We start from the raw sequence: 17,450 nt of genomic DNA, 5'->3' as shown, positions 1-17,450 counted from the left end.
AGGACACAAAACCAGAAACAAAACAGTTAATATGACAGTTAGATTGCAGGGAGCATAAAGTAATCCCAGATCACCAACAGAAGCTGCTCCCAAATGGTGATAACACAGCACAGGTCACCAGTGAAGCCTTTCTAGTAGTTTGGCAACCTCAGCCTCCAAGGAAGTGCTGAGGGTACATTGGGCCATCCAGGGCTTGGACTGCTCAGACACCCATGCTCCTCCCTGGGCAGGGAGCTGGAGAACTGTATTCTGATCAAATCACTGCTACGCTCAGGGAGGAGCTGCCCAAGAGGTCAGCAGGCTTCACTCCACTGGGGTGCTGCACAAGACACCAGTAGCATCTCTGAGGAAATTTCTCCCAGACACACGTTTGGGCCCCATTGGGGTAAGAATTACCAAATGTTTGCAGGAAATACATGGGAGAGGAAACAGTCCGGGAGGTTCCTGGGGTGTGTGGAAGATAACTTCCTGACACAGCTGGTGAGGAGCCAACTAGGGAAGGTGGCCCACTGGACCTGTTGTCTGTGAACAGAGAAGGACTTGTGGGTGATGCGATGGCTGGAAGCCATCCTGGGCATAGTGATAACGAAACAATAGGTTTTGATTCTCAGAAAAGTAAGGAGGTGGTCAGCAGAACTACCTTGGACTTCTGGAGGGCAGACTTTGGCCTGTTTAGTAGTCCGGTTGACAGAGTACCTTGGGAGGCAGTCCTGAAGGGCAAAGCAGTCCAGGAGGGCTGGACATTCTTCAAGAAGGAAGTCTTAAAGCTGCAGGAGCAGCCATCCCTATGTGCTGAAAGATGAGCCAGCGGGGAAGAAGACCAGCCTGGCTAAACAGAGACCTCTGGCTGGAACTCAGGGAGAAAAAGAGAGTTTATGACCATTGAAAGAAGGGGCAGGCAACTCAGGAGGACTACAAAGATGTTGTGAGTCATGCAGGGAGAAAATTAGAGGGGCCAAAGCCCAACTAGAACTTAACCTGGCTACTGCCATAAAAGACAATAAAAAATGTTTCTTTAAATACATTAACAACAAAAGGAAGGCTAAGGAGAATCTCCATCCTTTACTGGATGTAGAGGAAAACATAGAGACAAAGGCTGAGGAAAAGGTTGAGATACTTAATGCCTTCTTTGCCTCGGTCTTTAATAGTAAGACCAGTTGTTCTGGGGGTACCCAGCCCCCTGAACTGAAAGACAGGGATGGGGAGCAGAATGAAGCCCCCATAACCCAAGGTGAAATGGTTGGCAACCTGCTACACAAGTTAGACATCCACACAACTATGGGGCTGGATGGGATCCACCCAAGGGTACTGGGAGCTGGCACAAGTGCTCACCAAGCTACTTTCCATCATTTATCAGCAGCCCTGGCTAACCAGGGACGTCCCAGCTGACTGGAGGTTTGCAAATGTGACACCTGTCTACAGGAAGGGCTGGAAGGAGGATCCAGGGAGCTACAGGTCTGTCAGCCTGATCTCAGTGCTGGGGCAGGTTACGGAGCAGATCATCCTAAACGCCATCACGTGGCACGTACAGGACAACCAGGTGATCAGGCCCCGTTGGTATGGGTTTATGAAAGGCAGGTCTTGCTTGAATAACCTGACCTCCTTCTGTGACAAGGTGACCCACTTAGTGGATGAGGAAAAGGCTGTGGATATTGCCTACCTAGACTTCAGTGAAGCCCTTGACACTGTTTCCCACAGCATTCTCCTGGAGAAACTGGCTGCTCATGGCTTAGATGAGCGTATTCTTCGCTGGGTAAAAAAACTGGCTGGATGGCCAAGCCCAAAGAGTGGTGGTGAACAGAGTTAAAACCAGATAGTGGCAGGTCACAAGTGGTGCTCCCTAGGTCTCAGTACCGGGGTCAGTTCTGTTTACTATCTTTATCAATGATCTGGACAAGGGTATTGAGCGCATCCTCAGTAAATTTACAGATGACACTAAGTTGGGTGGGACTGTTGCTCTGCTTGAGGAGAGGAAGGCTCTACAGAGGGATCTGGACAGGCTGGATCGATGGGCTGAGGCCAACTGTATGAGATTCAACAAAGCTCAGTGCCAGGTCCTGCACTTGAGTCACAACAACCCCATGCAACGTGGCAGGCTTGGGGAAGAGTGGCTGGAAAACTGCCTGCCAGAGAAGGGCCTGGGGGTGTTGGTCAACAGTCAGCTGAATATGAGCCAGCAGTGTGCCCAGGTGGCCAAGAAGGCCAATGGCATCCTGGCTTGTGTTAGCACTAGCATGGCCAGCAGGGACAGGGAAGGGATCTTACCCCTGTACTCAGCACTGGTGAGGCAGCACCTCGACTACTGTGCTCAGCTTTGGGCCCCTCACTACAAGAAAGACATTGAGGTGCTGGAGTGTGTCCAAAGAAGGGCAACAAAGCTGTTGAAGGGTCTAGAGTACAAGTCTTATGAGGAACAACTGAGGGAACTGGTATTGTTTAATTTGGAGAAAAGGAGGCTCAGGGGAGCTCTTATCGCTCTCTACAACTACCCGAAAGGAGGCTGTAGTGAGGTGGGTATTGGTCTCTTCTCCCAAGTGATATCTATCCAACTGATACGATAAGAGGCCTCAAGTTGTGCCAGGGGAGGTTTAGATTGGACATTAGGAAAAATTTCTTCACCAAAAGAGTTATCAAACATTGGGACAGGCTTGCCAGGGAAATGATGGAGTCACCACCCCTGGAAGTATTTATAAGATGTGTAGACGTGTCGCTTATGGACATGGTTTAGTGGTGGACTTGGCAATGTTAGGTTTATGTTTGGACTCAAACATAAAGGTCTTAAAGGTCTTTTCCAACCTAAACAATTCTATGTTTCAATTCTATGATCCTAAGAAGAAAGGTGTAACTGAAGGACCAGGAAGAGGATATGAACTTATGGAGGAGGGAAACTGGAAGCCTGTGACTTCTAGTAACAGGAGTAAAGCTCTGTTTCCTCCTCCAGCTGTGCCTAGCTAACAGCTTCAGGAACAGTAGGGGGTGTTTAGGGAGAAAATTCTGAGTGGTGATCTGAAGTCTTCAGGTTAGTACCAGTACTAAAGAAAGCACTGGTATTAGTGGCTGCAGATGCTCCCCTGTGTGAAACTGAAGAATCCATCCATCCATCCCTATTATCCAAGCGAGTCTGCTGCTTGTCCAGAACCTAGATCACTGATGTTGCAGAGGAATTGCCAACACTCAACCAGCTTTCTAAATTCTGCCTCTTGCTGCTAACCCTTGTGGGACAGAAGTAACATAGCCAAAGGAAATCCTGAGCAGCTGAAATGGAACAGACAGCTCAAACCAAACATGAGAAGGCAGAAATCCCAGTGGTGCTCTCTTCAATCCTTCTAGTCAATGTAACCAGTTTGTACAGCTGCTGTCACCAGCAAGACTTTGGTTTCTTTGATTACAATGCCTCATTCAATAAAGATGGACCGTTATGAAGATATGGAAGCCACCTGACATCAAGAAAAACATCTCTGTAAAGAGACTTGCTATTCTAGTGAGGATGGCTTTAAACTAAATTCACTGAGGAAGAGGTACTTGGCCCAGAGGTAAGGGAAGGGAGGAGAAAGTATGAGTATGTGTGAAAAAAGGCCACAAGTTACACATTTCTACTTGGAGTCAGGGCATGCAGAGGCTTACCTCAGGTGTCTGGATGCTAACACACAGAGCCTGGCCAACAAACAAGAAGAACTGGAAGTCTATGCACAGTCAGAGAGTTCTGATGTGATCAGGATCACAAAGATTAAATGGGATAGCATCCATGACCAGAACAGCGTTGTGGAGGCTGTTCAAGGAGAACAGGCAGAAGAGGAAGGGCAGCTGCACTTTCTTACAAAGCATCTCCTTGTCTGTGCAGAGGTCCGTTGTGAAACCAGAGACATATCTGACAGGAATCTTCTGGTCAAAAACAAAGGCAAAAGCAACACTGACCATGCAGCAGTGGGGCCTGTTACACACCACCCGCCCAAGGGGACAAAATGGGTAAGGCTGTCTACAAACAACTACCAAAAGCAACCCGATCACCAGCCTCGGTCCTCATTAGGGATTTCAACCATGTGGGCACCATAGCATTGTGCAAGCAATCCAGGATATTTCTAGACTGCATTGGTGACAACTTTTTAATGCAAATGCTAGAGAGACCAAACAAAGGTAATACTCTATGTGACCTCTGTGCACAAACAAGGAAGAACAAGTGGCAGATGTGGTCACAGACAACAGCTTGGGCACAGTGATCACAAGCTGACTGCATTCAGGATGCAGAAGAAGATTGGGAAGGTAAGCAGAAGAATTAGGGCTCAGGATTTTATGCAAAGTGGGCTTTGGGTTATTCAGGAGATAGCTCAGCAAAATCTCCCAGGAAGCTGATGCAAAAGGTACCTAGGATAGGTGCTAAATTTTTATAGAAAACTTAGTGAGAGCTCAGGAACAAATAATCATGTTGTACAAGAAGACTGGAAATTTCAGTAAAAGATGCACTTGACTAAGCAAGAAGCTTCTTAATGAACTGTAATGCAGAAAGACAGCATATAGCAAACAAGAACAGGCAACAAAAAAGGAGTACAAAAGCACTGATTTGGCACTTAGGAACAAAACTGGGAAAACCAAAGTGCATTTAGAATTAGAGCAAGTGAGGAATATGAAGAATAGCATGAGGGAATTGTGTAAATTCAGGTGAAATGTAGGGATGTTAATGAAGAGGGGAGACAACCTAGTGGTTATACAGATGGAAGGGGCTGAAGTACTCAATACATTTTTGCCTCAATCTTCACAGACAAAGATTGACTCCTAGATTTTCAGGTGCATCAGGATGGTTTGGCAAGGAAGAGGTTAGGGATGACAAGTTAGGAATGAGTTAGAGCAGCTATGAGGATAGATCTAGAGCAGATCTATGAGGACAGACAAGATCAATCTGAAAGTGCTGAAAGAGTTGGCTAATGTGACTCCTGGAGTCCTGCCTGCAACTACAGTCTGGTTAGCCTCACCGCAGCCCCTGGAAAGATTACATACCACATCCTTTTGGATTCCACCTCCAAACATGCAGAGAACAAAAAGGTAATCAGCAACAATCAACATGGACTTACAAAGGGCAGTTCATGCTTGATCAAACTGATTGCCTTATGTGATGAACTGACCTGAAATGCAGATGTGGGGAGAGTGGTGGATGTAATCAAATGGTCTGGTAGGTAGACTGAAAATTACCATGACAGCTGGGGTCAGAGGGTAACACTCACAGTAAACATTGGTTTGATATCCAACTGGTAGCCAGTACCAAGAAGAGTATTATAGTAGTGAACAGTAGGGCTGAAAATGTTCAATATTCTCACCAACAACCTGGATGATGAAACACAATGCACTCTTACCAGTCTTCTAGACAATACGAACATAGTGGTATTTGACAGTAGAGCTTTAATCAGGAAGGACCTTGAGGAAATTCAGGACTGGAAATGTCAAGTTCAACAAGAAAAATTCTTAAGTTTTCCTAGGAGCAGGGTAACCCCATGCATCAGTGCATGCTAGGAACTGACTGGCTTTGTAGCAACTCTGCTGAAAAGGATAGGGAGGTTGTGGTAGATACCAAGCAAAATGTGAGGAAACATTCTCACTGCTGATAAGCCAAACTGGATACCAGCTACATTAGGAGAAGTGTGGCCAGTAGGACAAAGGAAGTTACTCGCCCTCTATAAGAATTGATTAGTCAATAGCTAAAATACTGCATCCAGTGTCAGACTACCCATTTCAAGAGGTATGTGGAGAAACTGAAGTCTGGGGAGGTGCCATGGGCTCATGACTGATAGAAGTTGAAGCAGCTGGGTTTTTTAGTCTGATAAAGAGGAGGCTAACGGAGGCAAAAACTACTTGAAGAAGAATCACAGAAATGATAGAATAAAGCTTTCATCAAGTAATGAAAGTGCATATAAAATCACAGTCTCTGACAGTGCTATCAACTTAGTGCTTTACTTTTTAGAAAATAAGACATGGTTTGTAGTTTCTTATTCAGTATCTCCTGTAATAAGCAGCCCACAGTCACAACTTAGTTGACCATATATATAATCCCAGTTGGATCACCTTTATAGATTATAACATTGTTGATGAGGATATAAAAGGCATTTTTATGTTCACTGATCCAGGAATCTCAAGGACTGCTCTTAAAACTTTCAGATTCTGATCTATTAAAGTAAGTAAAAAACTACATTGTATGGTACCTAACCATCCAGGAAAACATTCCATCCCATCTGGTATGGTTGAGATCAGAGCAAGTACTTAAGTTGGAATTAAATCAAATTTATAAGGTGTCCCATGAGATACTCACCCAGAGCTGTAGCTCACCTTCTCCCATCAATATCACAGGCAAGATTTGTTATTTGGAAAAATTTACTAAGTTTTTCTTGGGTTTTAAGGGACAAAACTGCCTGCAAGACAAGGATCTAGCTGAAGATTCCTCCCTTCTTTGGTCCAAGTGGGTGTAGCTCTGCTAACTTCAAGCTGGATTTTATCTGCTAGTACATAATTATTAAATGGTTTGTGTGGTTTTATATGATAGAGATTTGAAGTGAGCTTTGAGATTAAGAATTTTTCAATTATGTAACAATGCCCAGAGCAGGAGCTGTTCATTTACTTATTTTTTAAGTCATCAAATATATGAGTAAGAACAGAGAGATAAATTATTAGATACCCTGAAGACTTTCCAAATATTAAAATTATGGAGGTGAAAGGTAGTTTTTAGATAGAACTATGTTCCAAAATGTATTTGAAACAGAGTATAAATGTTACTTATCTAAAGCTATGTAGCCAGTCAACATAAATTTGAGGATGCAGTAGTGCTTGTGGACTCTGTATAGTCTATGTAGTTTGTTTTCTGCTGCATAAAGATGTGAGTACTGATCAGACCAAAGATCTATCCAGTATATTCTCATCTTTCACAGTGGCAGAAGCAAAAAGCTGGAGCAGGAGTATAAATAGAGTGCCAAATAGAAAGATCTTCCAACATGTTTCCACCATACACTTTCCCTACTTCTAGCAACTTGTAGTTTAGGGATTTCCCAAGACAGTGACTGTATTTTAATCTTTACATGAAATAACTGTCAATTAGTTTTTCTTCCATGAATTTGTCTAGTGGCTTTTTCAACCCATTAGTGCTTCTGGTCTCTATAACATGCTGTGGCAATTAATTCCACAATGTAATTATTCATTGTGTAAAAAGTTACTGCCTTTTGTTGCTTTAAAACATACTGCTGGATAATTTCATTAAATGGCTCTTTGTTTTTATGTGACACATTGTGAACAAGCCCTTCTGTTCCATCCATGACTGTGCACACTGCTATTACAGTCACCTGCTATCTAAATTAACTGACAGTTTCTCCTTGAACAGCAGTAAAGCCATACCTGTGACACCCTATAGGTGCTTTTTGCTTTAGCTGGATTTTCTCCTTACCATAAAACACTGTTCTTCTATTAAAAATTTAACAGATAAATAAATAGTGAATAAGAAGGGACTAATATAAGGAGTTTGGGGTTGAGTTTTGTGGGGTTTTGAAATGGCTGAGTGCAAATTCCCTTTGAGCTGTAATACACATTACAACTACAGTTATCTGTGCTCTGCATATAAACCCAGTTGATGGGATTTGTCTGATACATGTTTATAAGCCTGACTGATGAAGGAGGCCAGGCATATGCAAACCTAACTGGTAGATTACGGAGGATGACTAGCTATACTCAGGTCTAATTAGCTCATAGAGAGGGTTAGCAGAGACATACGTCGTTATAATTGATGGGGCAGCTCTGTGCAAATCTGACTGATGGGCCACATTCTCTTAAGACACAGTTCAACAGGATCTCTACTGTTCTGTCGGATTTTGTCTGCCAAGAGATACAATGCACTGCTGTGGATGGGAGAAAAGGCAGTGCTTCTCCAAGTCTTCTCCAAGTGCATTTCACCAACTAACAAGAGCCAGCTCTGGTTTTGGTTAAAAAAAGACAGGAAATAGATTCTAAAGCCCAAGCAAGCTGTAAGAGGGGAAGTAAGGGGAGAGGAAGAGGAGCTGCCCATCAAACTGAACATAATTAACGTGACTCCAGAGAGAAGAGGTGGTGATGGGGGCTGTGGCTCCAGTAGTTAGTGGAACTTAACAGACAGTAGTGGATGAAGGTGGGGCTGTTTAGCAGGGTGTAAGGTCATACGGTGAGGTTGGTAATAGCTATGTCCAGAAACACCCTGTTTCGATAGACAGTTTTACCGAAATGGACCAAATTGCCTCTAGTGCAGCCCAGCTTTTATCTGTATCACTTGATCACCTCCAACTAAGCATAAAAATATCCATGGAGAAACATTTCATCTACAGCCCACACTTCATCATTGCAACAATTATCACACACCACAAAACCACACCCCATAAGTTTTCCCTACTAGACTTGCCATCTTCCCAGCAACCTTTGTAAACTCACTATTGCATCCAAGTCCTTACCATCCTATCCTCTCCCCACACAACAGACTGCTGGAGAAAAAATAGCATCATAACAGCTTTGAACGGAGGATGAGTATCTAGTTGAATAAACACTGTGAATTGTTCACACAGAAGCCGTGGCAGTGCAGTGAGGCACCAACATTTGAAAAGAGCCAGAGGAGTTAACAGTAGCAACATCACTGAGCTTTTAATTTCTCTGGTTTTGTGGAATTTATCAGGCACAGTATGTGTGAGTACATGTTAACGTGGGAACTTTACACTTTACAAGGAAGTTTGAGTGTATCTGATGTACACGCTTATTTTCTTAAGTCTTTTAAAATATTTTTCATTCACTGTCAGTATTAACATACAGGTCTAAGGATAAAAGAAATCCTTCAGCTTGTTAAATCAGCTTACTCAGGCTATTCACTTAGCTCAGTTAAGTAAGATGAGAGCCCAGAAATAAGTCCAACGTGCCAACCCTTATTATCAAGCACAGTGTTTGTAACTCACTGTAAGTTATCAACAACAGGACCACATTTTGGAGATACCGTGACATCTGGAATTTATTTCTGGCAGGATTTACGTCTTTTTTGAAAACTTTACCTCAAATTGGAAAGATAATAAAATGCATATGTACTATTAAGCAATTTTTTACTTTAGTAGGCATTAAAATAGGCATAGTTACATACTGCAAGAAATCACAAACACAAAGAAGTCATGCTGCTTCTTTTAAATCAAAGCAGTACCTCGCATCAACGGGAGCAATTTGAAAGGTGAGAAAGACAATTCAACATTTGCAGAACAGGTTGAGTGTGTGTGTTAAAAATCATGAAAAACTCATTATAAAATTTAATGAAACAAATGTCAAAAAGCTTTCTGAACTCCCAATTTCATAAATTAAAACAAAGAAATGCTCCACAAACCTTCAGTTCTTTCCATTTTAACAAAGGCCCTAAATATGCAGTTCTGTAGAAGTTAGAACAGTCAGAACAATCCATATTATGAAGTCACAATAATTTGGTACATTCAAAATTACATGTAACGTGTTGCATGCACACTCCTGCTTATGCCCAGTATTGGATAGCTCAATGAGAAAAAGTCCCAAATAATACAACTTACGAGAAAGCTAGGAATGAGAGTAGCAACTTCTACTAACTTCTTCTTAACTGAAATTCTTTAACAAAAACTAATTCATGGTAGTAGCAGCTACAAAAAATTGTGATGTGGTTAATGTTGTAAGCAACATTTTATCTGTGATTCATTACGAAGCTGCTAAGAATTTTGTAGAGGGAAAATCTGTATAACTGAGTATTTTTATTGATAAGGAAGGTCAGCTAAAAAACATACTAGGAGAAAGAGTAAATGTTTTTAAAGGAGTGACCTAACATTATAACTTTTGGGGGAGGAATATTAAAAAAACCCAACTTACATATATAATTTCTGGAAACAATTACAGTAATTAAAACAACACTGAACACTTGGAGAGAGACATTTTATGGAAGGAATTCCAGAACTGCCTCCCCAAAGACACTGATCAACTTGGGTGTGTTCAATTAACAGGAGAAATTAATTTCAAGTCAAAACCCCTGCTGCTGAGAATCATCCAGCCTTTTGCACTCTCCCCCACCTCCTGGCCCCAGCATTTAAATCCTTGGACTGTCAGCAGGAGCTTTCTAGATGAGATGGTTAATCTGAAAAACTATTTTCACTACTGATCAACTGAAACTACAACTCCAGTGCTTCCAGTAACAAGTTTCATCAACAAAAAAAAAATAAAATCCATGATTTGAGATTAAGATGGCCTTTTAATTTGCACTGGCTATCCACCTCAACACCTACTGATTTCATTACATTTCATAATTTTATCTTCTTCCTCTAGGCTAAACTAAGCCAGACAGAGTTAACTCATGTTGAGTCTGAAATGCAGACGTTGCCTAGAAAAGCAGGGATCCAAACCACGGAGACTTTCACTTGCTCTCTGTTCTGACCTTTGGAATTCCAGAAACAGTTCAGACTGCCAATTACAATCCTTAGTATTAAAATAAAATAATTTAAAAAATGAATTCAAATTGCTGTGAAATCTTCAGGTAGAAATAAAATAAATCTCTCTACAGACAGAGATATGAGATGCTGTCCACATGACTGGGATCGTGGTTGCACTAGATAGTAATTCAGTTTCAGTATGTCTAGTACAAGATCAAAACCACCACAGCTGCATGACGCACTGATTAAGTGCAACCCACTCTGCCAATTCTAATTTTGCACAGAGTTATGCTCCATCAGGTAGTGTCTGTCCTTCTGCAACCGGCATACAGCCAGCGTAAACACACGGTATCATGTGATCTGGCTTACTTGATGAGAATGTGCTACGAGGTGATTTGGTCGCGCACAAAAGTAGTATTAATGAACATGGGACCATAGCCCAAGGCGCAGAGTGAAACAATTTGTCAAGGTCAACCACATAGGCTGCTAGTAGACCTGAAAATAGTATTCAGTCCTCCTTAATCCCCGACTAGGTTGCTACCTACTGGGCAGCCCTGCTGCCCAACATAACAGACACAGTTTTTAAATTACAATGGGGTTCTTGAGGATTTCTTTGGCACATTTGTTCTAAATACTATCCCTGCTGCCACCCTGTCTATGGAGCTCCCAGTTTCATGTGATGGTCCTAGGTGCAGAACATTTCACCCAAATCCTCGCTCTGCTAACCACCTGTGGCCCCTGCTGCCCCACTGCTACCCATACAAGCCCAGGTCCATTTCAGCAGCTACAGTGTTGACACTGCAAATATTTAGGAAAATGTTTAGCTTGACAAATATAAGTAACTGCAGTGAAGTGAAATAAATCTATGTTTGTGTGCAAGGATTTCCAGGATTTAGTCTCCAAAAAAAGCAGGACACATTTTTTATGCTTGCTATGAGACACTGAGACACACTACTGAGTATGTGCTATATAACCCACATAAAATAAAACACTACTCCTACTTCTTTATATATTGCTCACTAAAAAAAATATTTTTATTGCAGCTCATCAAATGTGGCCTCTAATGTATTACTGTAGTGAACTATACACATAGTTTACTAATTCTGGGACAATAAACAGGCAGCTTCCATCAAATGTTTAGCCCAACACGTACAGAGACAGACACAAAAAAGTAAAGTAAATATTAAAAAGTAAATATTAGAAACGTGTTGAAATCCATCCTTGTCCCAGTTTCTACAGGAAACAGAGTACATGCCTACAACAGTTTGAATTACTGTTTGGAGATGGCGGTAGGACAGAGCAAACATTACACTATTGATTATAAATTATATCAAATTGCACTGAAGAAACTTTAAAATGTTAAGAACGCCATAGTTAGTAAATGCCAGAATTAAGTTTGCCTGTGAAAGTTTTAGTAAGCCCTATGGCATTCTGTATATGCAGAGGTATAACTATAGAGTCACATACTGTTTTCCTCTACTATCCTCCCCAAGCCATGATAAGCATTTGATCCAGTGTCCATATTCTGCTTATTCTGAAGTCAGAAGTGGCTTCATTAGTAGGTAGCAAGTAAACAAGCAGTAAAGAGCAATGCCAGTTAGCATTCAAGGTACCTAAATAATGGCCAAGAAGACATACACTGTTAACAAAAACTTTAAAGACGAACCAAGTTCTCCAGAAATCTATTTACTCTCTGATGGGAGAGAGGACACTGCAGAGTTACAGTGTCTTTCACCAGGGGACTGACTTGTTGCTCCTGATGGTGCACTTCAATACACTATAAACAAACTTCAAGATTCACTAGCTTCTAAATTTATAGACAGAATAAATGCAGTGAAAGCCTACAAAAGCTCTTTTATTTTTTCCTACCAGCCCAAGAAAAGATGTATCTATTTCACTAAATCACTACATTTTCATGGTAGCAGACATCTTCCTGAGCTATTTCTGTGTGGCAGAGGATTCTTTTTGATGAAAAGAAGGTCTCAAAATTTTCATGGCTAGCACAGAAGATTTCAAAATCAAGAAACACTGATGCACTGCACGTATCAGAGAAAATGCTCTGAACTCAGCTGGAACAGTAAGGTCACAGTTGCAGATACGGATATCATCAGTGGATTTTGCCCTAAAACATGCTGTCATGACAGCACAGCAAGAAGAAGAGTAAAGTGCTCATTAAGAAAGCATCAGCACCAAATAAGGCTGTTTGTTCCATGAAACTAGCAAGTTCCATGTAAGAATTGTTTCACTGACAGTACTGTAATGGGTATCACAGTGCCAGTCACTGGCAGAGAGTCCTGAATCAGCTAAAAAACATAAATCCCACAGGATTCATAGTCTTCCTGTTATTTAGCCCTACAGACAATTAAGTGACAATCTGATTTTGAAGCACAGCCCTGTCTCTAACAAGCAGCAGAGGTCACTGATGACACTGTCACTGCCTGCCACACAGACTGAACTTGATCATCACATTAGTTCTGTTGCCATAGCTATGCCACCAAGGAGAATGGGAGCTGGGTGGAATCACATCCTTCGGTTGACCTTGCTGTTCCTTCAAAATCCACATTCCAGGTGGAGCTACCACTACAGAAAGTGTTTTGTTAGTTTAGTTTGCTTTGTCAAAAAATATGACTTGGATATATTGGCAGAACCTTCTCCAGTAGGACCTGTAGCCAACACGGCTATGCTGGCAGAGCCTGGGTAACAAAGATCCCTTTCGTTTTTCTGAGACCAAGAATGACTGTCTAAGCCACTGGAGAATTATATTATAAGTTTTAAGCGAAGAAACTGGAATTCTTATAAATAGTTTTCAAGTCAAACATAAGCCATGGACTGACTTTCCTGTACAGCAGTTTTAAATAGGATTATTTCTTTTCCTGCAGATGCTCCTTAGATCACTCACAAGCTGCACACTTGGAATGATTATGACCTGCATCACTGAAGGGAATTATTCCTCTGCAGGATTAAAATCTATCCACCTGGCCATGAAGATAACAGACCCCAATACTAAGTAATCTGCTCTAAATTACTGAGCAAGTGAACACGCCCTCCTATCCCATGCCCAATGAATTTACTAGTCTAAAGAGAACTATTATCAAAAGTAAAAAACAAATGTAAGAGTAGCTCCTGTATATTCTGTAGAGACAAAACCACTCTTGTAGGACAAACATAGTACACTCCTCATCTTTGCCAAAGGAAGACTGAACTTTTGACAAGGTGTGAAGTCACACAGGCATGGATGACCAACCCATCCAGACTTCAAACCCTATGCAAGACTCACACATGCATCAGTTGTGTGTAGTTTTAGAGATAAAAACCAGCAAAGAACGTGTTTAATTTCACTTTCTGTGTTCAAACGATAATTATCTTTGATCTAATTTACAGTTATAATTGTTCAAATCAGTTTCCATGCAGGACAATCAGAAAACAAAGATGTCAGCACCCACTGATAGTGATAGAAATGACTCACCTAAAACAACATGGGAAAGCTGTAACAGAAGGATGAAACTCAAGCACTAACACAACTTCTAATATTTCCATATTTTTCTTCCAGCTTAACACCACCCTCTTCCTAGCACTCTTTCAACCAGTCTCTTCCCCAGCTGTCTATATGACCTCATGACTTGCCAAACCCAGGTCCGTCACCTTTCCATCTGCCTCTTCCCACCCTCAGTTCTTCCTTAACATGACTCTTAAATTTTTTTCTTAAACACATCTCCTATGTTTTTCTTCCACCTCACTCTGGTTTAGATTCTATCCTCCCTCACAATTCTCAGGCTTAGCAAAAGGCAGACACAATTCAAGCAAGATAAACTGATGTTTGGCAAAGCAGTAACTTACAAGAGGAAGTACTAAGCAATCTTTGCCAGAAATGTCACTAGTACATACAACACTTTGCTCTCACCTGCAAAAAAAAAATGAAATAGCCCAGGTTCTCTTTCCCTGCAGGAGAAGAACAGAAGCAGGAATAATGCAACATTAGAAAGTTAGTTATGTTTCCCTTGTTCTCTAGCTCAATCTACAATACATTGTGATTAATTTTATTTAGAGAAGTCTGGGAACTTCAGAAAATTTACCCTAGCTTTTACAGTCCCAAACAAGCCAAACACTTGAAAAACTAAGATAGTGATCATAGATAGTCCACCATCAACACCTCTGCTAATCTAGAGGGCAGAGTGGGAGTGAGAAAGAGGCACAGTACTCTGGCAGTCTGGCCACTTGAGAGCTCTCCCAGAGTAGGGGACACTTGAATTGGCTGTCAGCCTGGGTCCCAACCGCCTGGCTCCACTTCAAGAGTATAAAGAAGTCTACAAGAGATACTCGAGCTCCATCAGTCTTCTGTTGTTACACTAAAAATAAGACTGCTGTCCAGACTTTGCATGGAAAGGACCTGAATATTGACTAACCTATTTTAAAAATACCCGTTAAAAATGAAAAAAGAAGCAGCAGTATGGGTCCAGTCATTACACAGGTACAAGAAAATCTAGTGGCACAGGGAGTTTCCACAAACAAAGGATTTCCCACAGCCTATTGTTGGAAACACTGTGATTCAATTGCTCATTTCTTGCTCAACAGGCTGCTGATTCAACCAGAAGAGGATGCTGGTACGTTTCACCTTCTGCATTCCACCTACTGCAGCCTAAATCAACAAAAAACCTGGCTTTTAAATACATGTGACTATATCTCATGCTAGTTCCTAGTTATTTACATTACATACTTCTGTTGCACAATATAATCTTTTTGTCAATGTCATTTAAAGGTACACGTAATAAAATAATACATCAGGAATTTTAACTGCCGCTGTCTCCTTATCTTGCTAACTTCCAGTTAGACATTTCACTACAATCAGGTCGTTAGAAGGTGAAACAGACTATAACATACTTTCAGATTCACTGCTGCATGAAGAAACTACAGACCAGAAAAAATGACAACATACAAGCTCACAAAATAATGACATAAAATGTGTTTTGCAGATCGAGACAAATACAGTTAACACAGTATATGAAAAACAGTCTGCTTGTGAAAATGAATGACCTACTGCAACTCCCAGAAAGCCCTCAGGTAAGGAATTCAGATGGATCCAGGGAGCAAGCCAGTGGAGGCCACTACGTTAAACCCAAGCCTTTCTGTAGCTACCTCCAGGTGTGCTCCTAAATTCAGCAACAGTATCTGTTTTGCAGAAGCAGATTTTAAATTGTCTCTGACAGGTAACTGGAGATACGCTGTGCTGTTCTAGAGGCATGGCACATTGCTATCCTCCAAAACAAAGCAGTTATTTTTTAGAGAACAGATTGTATCTCTGTTCTACTGCAGAAGCTTATATACTTTTCTTTCTCTTAATCAGAAAGGTTTGTTTGGGATACTAGCAGTGGAAAGTACAGAAAATTCCCTAGAGCGAGGTAGGAAACACAGAAAGGGGAAGTGTGGCTAGAGGCTAATAGATTAGCCATTACTGACTTTATAATCCACATAAACTTTAAATGTGTTAAATGTCTTGGAGCTGCATTTTTAAAACGTTGGAAATGAATGAACAGGGAAGGAGCCTGTTTTTCAAAGCAAGGACTCTGACACAACATAAATGAGCTACATTATGGAAAAAAGGGGGAAAAAATGAAAACCAACCCTTCCGGGACTTTTTTCTTTTTCCCCCCACACAAGCACAGATATACACACAACAGATGCTGATGAATCCAACCCTAAAAATCATGAAGGTATCATTGCCCTGCCTAAACCCACAAAAATATCTTCACTTCAGTCAGCAGTTAAACCTGTACTTAACTTCAAAGACCATGAATGAACGCATCTGAAGTAAACAGGATTTGAGTGCTGTGTTGGTGAAGGCATAGGCTTAGTCTTTACATTCCTAAAGATGAAAAAAGTATTTTGCTGATACGCAGGAATAATGAAAGAAGTTACATTGTTGAAAAAGACTTGAAATTCCTATTATAACAATAAGACATCAATTAGTTAATAGCTTACAATCAAAATATAAACCTACCATGTTTCACTCAAGTCTGGGTATACACCATTAATCACTAATGATGTGGGGACTGTGTTAGATTTTACTAGGAAAGCTTTAAAAATCATGAATATTCCAAATAAAAGGAAGAAGTTCTGATCCATCCAGTTTCTGACAAATATAAACTAGAAGGGTCTGCAATTACGGTGACATCTGAGTTGAAATTTATATTTAAAGACTGCACAGGGAACAGTGACTGTATTTAATGCTGTCCGACATTCACTGATGTAGACCTAGTTTTCAACTCCCTTTAAACATGTAATATTTAATTATTTGAATGAAGATTTTTCAGTCAAGCATCTGACTCAGAGCGATTTTAAAAATGAAAGGAAAACCTGTCTACAAAATAAAAACCACGTAGGCATTTCTCAGGATACAACTCGTGAAAAAATGCATTGCTTTGCTCTCCTGTTTCTGTTTTAAAAATAGCAAAAAAACAATAGCAAGATAATAGCAAGAGTGCTTTAATTAAAAAGCTCTACAGCCTTCATGCTCTGAAACACAGATTTGACATCTCAAAGGGAAATCAGGGAGGTGCTTTTGTCTCTTCTAGAGAAATCCATAGAAAACTGTCACCTAAAAGCCTATTTGCAGACACTAAAATAGGCTACTTAGCAAGTTGAGTTCTCCAACCATGATGTGGCCCAAAACCCGAAGCGATGAAGTACAGACCGCACTGCAACTGACTCTTCCAGTGTCTGGCGCTGCTGTGGAGCCCACTCTTCCAATACTTTGCTTGCTAATGGCCACGCTGCGATGATCAGAGAGAGAAAACTAAGGCGCCGTTTTAAGAGAGCGGTCAGGGCCAGCGCGAGTGCGCGCAGGAATGGGGGTAACAAAGTTACAGAACCGAGTGGCTCCGCGGAGTCCGAGAGCGAGGGACAGCGAACCGAAGAGCGCTGGCAGGGCCGTAATGGTGCGCGGAGAGGAGACAAGGCCGGAGCGGGAGCGGCGTGCGGGGGGCAGAGGCGCTGCGCACCCCGGCCCGGCCCGGCCGCCGCAGAGCTCGGCCCGCGGGCAAC

General features: G+C 41.5%; 1 protein-coding gene across 2 annotated transcripts in view; it reads right to left on the bottom strand.

The window, feature by feature from the left end:
- Window positions 1-17,450, bottom strand: part of NSMCE2 (NSE2 (MMS21) homolog, SMC5-SMC6 complex SUMO ligase) — a 127,705-nt gene that overhangs the window by 82,819 nt on the left and 27,436 nt on the right. The gene's annotated exons all lie outside the window — the stretch shown is intronic.

This window comes from Athene cunicularia (genome assembly GCF_003259725.1).
Source record: "Athene cunicularia isolate RWA chromosome 2 unlocalized genomic scaffold, athCun1 chr2_part1, whole genome shotgun sequence".
Lineage (NCBI taxonomy): Eukaryota > Metazoa > Chordata > Aves > Strigiformes > Strigidae > Athene > Athene cunicularia.
This window is presented reverse-complemented; position numbering and strand designations above follow the sequence as displayed.